The sequence below is a fragment of the Phyllobates terribilis genome, unplaced genomic scaffold (genome assembly GCF_046119375.1).
Source record: "Phyllobates terribilis strain yellow unplaced genomic scaffold, ASM4611937v1 Scaffold_19__1_contigs__length_20705806, whole genome shotgun sequence".
Lineage (NCBI taxonomy): Eukaryota > Metazoa > Chordata > Amphibia > Anura > Dendrobatidae > Phyllobates > Phyllobates terribilis.
This window is the reverse complement of record NW_027362779.1, coordinates 2,024,694-2,032,167: the sequence shown is the minus strand read 5'-3', so window position 1 is coordinate 2,032,167 and position 7,474 is coordinate 2,024,694.

The window sequence follows — 7,474 nt, the reverse complement described above, 5'->3', positions numbered from 1 at the left end:
TCCACACTCTCCTGTACCTTCTTGTACTGCAGTTGCCTTTCCGTATCCCAGTCCGCATCCGGGGAGGTGTCCTCAGGTATTAGGACTCCCATCTCCAGGTCTACGGGCAGCTTACCTGGTCTAGCTCGCATCAGGTAAGCCGGGGTGCAGTTTGTAGCATTCACCGGGATATTGTTGTATAGGTCTATTAGGTCCGGCAGTTTTTCTGGCCACAGGCTGCGTTCCTCCAGGGGCAACGTCTTCAGGAGATCAATGACCATATTGTTCATCTTCTCACACATCCCGTTGGTTTGTGGATGGTAAGGCGTTGTCCGAATCTTCTTACAGCCATAGAGGTTGCAGAACTCCTGGAAGATTTCAGCCTCGAACGCTGGACCCTGGTCTGTCAGGACCTGTTCCGGATACCCATGTGGACGGCAGAAATATTGCTGGAAGGCTCTGGCCGCTGTTTGGGCTGTCAAGTCTTTTACCGGGACCACCACTAGAAAACGGGAATAGTGGTCCACGATTGTCAGGGCATAGATGTATCCAGACCGGCTTGGAGCCAATTTGACGTGGTCCAGAGCTACCAGCTCAAGAGGCTGCGTGGTGACGATGGGCCTCAAGGGTGTCTTCTGGCTGGTGCGGTCCTTCCTCCTCAGGTGACAAGGGCCACAATCTCTGCACCACTTTTCTACAGCTCCTCTCATGCCGACCCAAAAGAACCTTCCTCTTAGCAGGAACTCCAATTTCTTCCATCCGAAGTGTCCCGCTCTGTCATGGTAAGCCCCCAGGACCATGGCTGCATCCCGTCTTGGGACCACGACTTGCCAGGTCAGCTCGTGCGTCCGGTGGTTAACAATCCTTCTGCACAACTTGCCTTCGTAGAAGAACAGCTTGCTCTTCTCCTTCCATAGCTGCTTGGCTTCCTCTGGGGCATCTGGATCTAAGCGGGCGTCTTCCCGGGTCAGCAGATCTTTCACCAGGCGGACTGCAGGGTCACTATCTTGGGTCTCGGCCCAGCTGTGGTGAGGTAGGGGATTGATTATCACAGTGGTTAGATCCTCCTCCTTCACGCGGTGAGAGTATTGAGCGGCTCCATACCGGTGAAACGCGGGGAGTTCTACCTCCTCCAGCTCTTCTGGGTCTTCGTCACCTTCAGGTAAGTGAGGCATCCTTGATAGGGCGTCCGCGTTGGCATTGGTTTTGCCTGCCCGGTACTTGATCACGAAGTCATAGTTTGAGAGACGGGCCATCCACCGCTGTTCTAGGGCACCCAGTCTTGCATTGTCCAGGTGTGTCAACGGGTTGTTGTCCGTGTACACAGTGAACTTCGCGGAGGCCAGGTAATGCTTGAAGCGTTCCGTCACGGCCCATACCACCGCCAAGAATTCTAGCTTGAAGGAGCTGTAATTCTCCGGGTTCCTCTCGGTGGGCCTCAGCTTCCGGCTGGCGTACGCGATCACCCTTTCTCTGCCCTGTTGGTTTTGGGACAGTACAGCTCCCAGTCCCACATTACTGGCATCTGTGTGGAGAATGAAAGGCTGGCCATAATCAGGGTAGGCCAAGATCTCGTCCCCTGTGAGGGCCATCTTTAGCTGGCGGAAGGACTCCTCTTCCGGTTTATCCCACTTGAAGGGCGGCTTTTGGCTCCTGGACTTAGACTGTCCGATCAGGAGGTCCTGCATAGGAGCTGCCATCTTGGTGAACCCGGGGATGAACCTTCGGTAGTAGCCTACCAACCCGAGAAACTGTCTCACCTCTTTGATGTTCGAGGGTCTTGGCCAGCTCTTGATTGCCGTGACCTTGTCAGGGTCGGGGGCCACTCCTTCCGCGCTTACCACGTGCCCTAGGTACTGGACCTTTGGTTTCAACAGGTGACACTTCAATGGTTTCACCTTCAGGCCGTAGCCTGCCAGGGCTTCGAACACCTCGGCCAGGTGCTTTAGGTGGTCCTCGTAGGTCTTCGAATAGACGATCACGTCGTCCAGGTAAAGGAGAACCGTCTCGAAGTTTCGGTGCCCTAGACAGCATTCCATCAACCGCTGGAAGGTCCCTGGTGCGTTGCAGAGCCCGAAAGGCATACAGTTGAACTCACTCAGTCCCATCGGGGTGGTGAAGGCGGTCTTCTCCTTGTCAGCCTCTGCCACAGGAACCTGCCAGTACCCGCTAGTAAGGTCCAAAGTAGAAAAGAAGTTAGCTGATTTTAGTGCGGCTAAAGACTCCTCTATTCTAGGCAACGGGTATGCGTCTTTGTGGGTGATACGGTTGATTTGTCTATAGTCTACACACATTCTCATGGTGCCGTCTTTCTTTTTGACCAGAACCAAGGGGGCTGCCCAGGGGCTACAGCTGTCTCTAATGACCCCAGCTTCTTTCATCTCTCTTAGCATGCCCTTTGCGTTCTGATAATGTGCAGGGGGTACAGGTCTGTGCCTCTCTTTTATTGGTGGGTGGCTCCCTGTGGGGATGTGGTGTTCTATCCCTTTTACTCTGCCGAAGTCTAGCGGGTGCTTACTAAAGACTCTCTCGTGCTCCTGTACCACCCGGTAGACTCCTTGTTTTTGGTGCAGGGGAGTGGAGTCAGCACCCACATTGAGTTTCTGGCACCAGTCCTCCTTTTGTTTCTGGGAGCCATTACCCTCCGCCTGAGGAGATGGAGGCAAGGGTTCCACGGCCCTGATAGCTTTGTGTTCGACAACAAACAGTTTGGCGAGTGTAGCGTACCTGGGTAAGTGTACCTCCCTCTCCCCAATGTTGAGGATGCGGACGGGCACCCTCCCATGACGGACATCAACCACCCCCCGGGCTGTCAAAATGGTGGGCCTGCTGTCTGAGTACACGGGTTCTACCATGGCTTGGTAGTCTCTACCTCTCAACCCGATTGCAGTCCGACACCAGATCATCATTTCACTTTTGGGAGGCATGGAAATGGGGAATGGGTCACTCAGTCTTACGCTACCGATCTCACCACCAGACAGTTCTACCTGCTGCCGTCTCATCAGGGCTTTTATCTCCTTGTTGAGGACTCTCTGTTGGCTGGAACTAGCATTCACCGCCACCTGTTGTAAGATTACAATTACCTCTGAAAGACAATTTTCAATTACGTTAGTACCCACAGTTATTTTAGGGTGACTTTCACGACGGTCAATGTCCACAATAATTACTCCCTGTGCCGGCAGTTCAACTTTACCAATTTTAATGGTCATCTCCTTGAACCCCATCTGCGGCACGGGTAAGCCATTACTAGCGATGATGCTCAAGTTACTGTCTGGATACCGTGTGATATCAGCATCAGTCCAATACTGCTTAAAAAGTACATAAGGGATAGTGGTTACTTGCGACCCAGTATCCAGCAAGGCGCTCATGGGGATACCGTCCAGCACCACGGGTAAAACCGGGCGCCCCCCAACGTACTTATCACGCCAATTATAAGGGCCTGGTGATCTTATGCCTGGGGGTTGGCCCTCTGCCCCAGGTTGGACCCGTTTAAATTACAGTACCTGGAAATGTGTCCGGGCTGGTTGCATCGACGGCAAATGGGCTGTCCATCCTCTGCGTAGCGGTCTGTGGGCCTCCCTCGGAACGACGGGATCCTCCTCTGTCGACGCCACGGGACATCCTCCGGACTTGAAGCCAGCTCGATGGGTCTTGACGGGTCCACTTGCAACGCCTGGACGGTCCTGGTCAACGCCGCGACACTCCTGGTCAGCTCCTGGACTTGGTGGTGCAGGTCTTTCGACGGGGCTTGGTTCAGGGCCTGTGCATCAGCCTCCACGGAGTCCATAGAGGAGGGCGCCGCCTCCTGGTGGTAGGTGAGAGCAGGGCACCGGGGGTTTATAGCGCCACTAGTTGCAGATTCACGGAGCACCCTTATGGCCCTGTCCTTAAATTGGGCAAAGGTCAGGTCGGGGTTCTGAAAGAACATGAGGCGCAGTTGGGCCCTGTGGGCGCTAGACAGCAGACCTTCTATGAATTGTTCTGTTAGCAGCTTATCCGTTTCCTGCACACTGCCAGGGTCAGTTTGTTGAATAGCCCTCAAGGCTTCCTGCAGATTTAGGGCATAGTCTCTGATGCTGTCCTGTGCCCGCTGCTTACATCCATAGAACCTCATTTTAATCTCAGCGGAGGTACGTGTGTCAAAGGTACCCCGCAGCCGGGCCAGAATACCCTTCACAGTCCTTTTCTCCTCAGTGGGCCATGATTTTACCTCCCTTTGGGCTGCGCCAGTTAACTGCCTTGTCAATATGCTGACCTTCTGTTCCTCTGTCAGGGGGTAAAGTGGAACAAACTGTATAGCCTTTCCTTGAAGTCAGTTAGGGCATGGGGCTCCCCTGAGTATTTGGGCAGCCAGGCCGCTCCAGGGATGTAGGGCAGGGAAAAGGGCATCAGCGCTGCTGCAGCTGCTTTGGTGGTAGTGGGGGCCTCTGTGTCCGACATCTTCCTCCCCCCTAGTCAAGCGTGGCCTACCTTCCGACGATCCTCTTCTGTAGGCCGCGGCTCCGCTGCTGCTGCTATGGACGAGGACCTGGCGTCGCGTTCTGGTGACGTCAGCGTCGCTCTCTCTCCCTTCCAGGACCTTGCGCAGCGTCGGTGCGTGGGGCGGAGCTTCGGATCTCGCGCGGTTTTGACGTCCACGCCCCTCTTCCCGCGCGGCGTCCTGGAGATGGCGTCCGATGGCGGGAAACAGCTGCAGATGGCGGGAAGACGGCAGAAGACGGCGGGAAAAGGTCCAAGATGGCGTCTGATGGCGGGAATCGGCTCCGGATGGCGGGAAACGACTCCGGACGGTGGGAAACTTCGCCACAGGTAAATTACAAAAGTCTTTTTCAGGCACGCAGTACCCGGTGGTTGCGGGCACGAAATCCTGCCGACTACGCCAAAGCTGACTCGCCCCCTGAGCCGTGGGGCACTCGGATCCGGGCAATTAGGGAAACGGTGGGAGTAGTAGTGGCAACCCGGTTCCGTGGCTCAGGGTGGTCAGGCCAGTGGTAGTCCGTTATGTGCTGATGTTTATGTCCGACTACGCCACCCGTGGATTGCGGTTATTAGGAACCGCCGCTGCATGCAGACCGCTGGGGCTGATGAGGTGTGCAGCTAGGGTAGTGTGACTCCCCACGGGAAGAGTGCGGCCCCAGGGCAGTATAGTGGATGGTGGGAGTGATGGTAGTGAGAGTCCCAGTGCTGATAGTGCTGGAGGAGCAAGGAGCACACAGACAACAGGTTGCAGTCCAGGGTCTTTACTAAAACAGGTAAACTGACCCACAAACAGTCCCAGCTAGGAGGGGACCTGGATGTCTGAGAGCAACGGGGAAATTGGCCCTGGTCAGGGTGAGGGTGTAGGCCTACCGTGCTTTCTGCGCTCCTTCTGGCTATCTCCTCGTTATAGGGTAACTGCCCACGTTTCCGAGCTTTCGGTGTATTCTCGCCTGTATGGCCTGCGACGTGGGTTCCTTTCTGCTCCCAGCCTTGTACGGCTTTACTGGTCCCTTCGGTTGTGGCAGGGCCTCCAGGCTTCTTAGGCCAAGGAATATACAGTCCCCTGCGGACTGGTTATCTGCTGGAGGATGTAGAATCCTCCCAGCCTCAGACACCAAAGTTTGGTAAATTAAGTCCTTTATCTGCCAGGACAGGCTCTCTTCGCCTCTTGTCTCTGGCTTGTGGCTCTCGTCCTGCCACACTTCCTCTTAGGTGCAATACAACTGTCTGTCCCTGCTCTGCTCTGGGACACGTCTCATTGCTGAGACAGGCCATCAAGTTCTCCCTAACCCTGCCCCCAGCACCAGCTTTTATAGGGGCAGCCTGCTCCCCCTACTGGCCTGAGACAGGAGGCATTGCATGCTAATGTTCCCCTGACTAGAGAACCTCCCCCTTGCTCTCAGACACAGCTTTATTTACACTTGTGGCATCCAGGCCAGGGTGACACACTTGCACTTGAAATATGGCCTTTTAGGCTCGTGGAGGTGGAAGCTTTCCAGCCGGGTATCCATACACGTCCCCAGCCACCATTATTTCTCCTGGTGTTGTCCCCGCCTTCCACCAGCACGGGTCCCAGAACTTTACCCGTGCCCTCCTCAGCGCACTTAGTGTGAAGGACCGCCTAACCACAAACACATGGACAAGTGAATGTGGCCAGGGATGGTACATCTCACTGACACATTTCACTGGGTTAATATTCTGGAAGCCGGGACCCAGTGGGACCTTGGGACGGAATGCGTACTCCCGACGCAGAGGATTGCAAGCCCTGGGTCAACCAGGGTTGCCCCCACATTCTACAGCTCCTGCACCACCTCCTCCTCTTCAGCCTCCATCTCCATCACTTGATTCATTTTTTTCAGGAGATATTCCAGATTATGTACTAAAACTTTGTGGGTGCCAATAACAATAAGCAGGACTGTATGCTTAGTTGACAAACCACACACCATTGCAGAGTTGTTGAAAGCTGTGTCAGAGAACCTGGTGGCGGCTCTGAAGCTAGGCAAGCTCACACGCGAGCCATTCCTGGCCCATGTGCTCAACTTAGTGGTTCAGCTGTTTCTCAAAACCTACCCAGGTCTGCCACAGCGACTTGTGAAAGTACGCTGCATGTGTGCCCATTTCAGAAAGTCAGCTACAGCTTTCACCGCTCTGGCAGGGCTTCAGCAGCTTTCAGATCACCGACTAGTGTGCGATGTGACCACGGATTGGAAATCAAAGTTGCAGATGTTTGGAATGATTTTGAGCAGCAGAGAGCAGTTGAGTACCAGCTTCAATACGCCCGTCGGCATTCAGGTCAGCCTCCGCACATAAGAGCTGATGAGTGGGCATGAATGTCTGACATCTGTGCCGTCCTCCAAAACTTTGAGGACTCCACCAAGATGGTGAGCGGCGATGACGCCATAATTAGCATCATCATCCCGCTTCTCTGTGTACTGGAACAATCGCTGCTCACAATTAAAGAGGAGGCATTGCAGGTGGAGCAAGGAGCTATACAGGGTTATGCTACTCAGCCCAGCCTCATCTCATCCCGACGCGGATTGGGTGATAATGAGGAGGAGGAAGAGAACATGGACAAAAGTCCTCTTGATGAGAACAGGGAAGTCTTGGCTGTTGGCAGTCTGGCACACAAGCCGACTTGGGCATTACAGAAAACTGGCACGGCACGAGAGAAGTCTTGTAGACAGAGGTGTGAGGTTCTGATTAAGGAGAATGTCAGTCTTAGATCAGTTGCAGAACGGAGGGCATGGGAGGGGTGATACACAGAAATGAGGGAAGAGATATAGGCCGGTGCAGAACTGTGGAGAGCTTGGTGGGTGAAAGAGATGAGTTTGTATTGTATTCTGTAGTGATTGTTTAACCTAACCAGTGCAATGACTCGCAAAGGGTAGAGGCTTCGGTGAAGCGGCTTAATAATAATAATTAGGGTTGAGCGAGTATGTTCTGTCCGAGTATGCTCGGGCCGAGCTCCAAGTATTTACAGCTGCTCAGTGATATGGTTGAATCGCTCCCGGGTGCA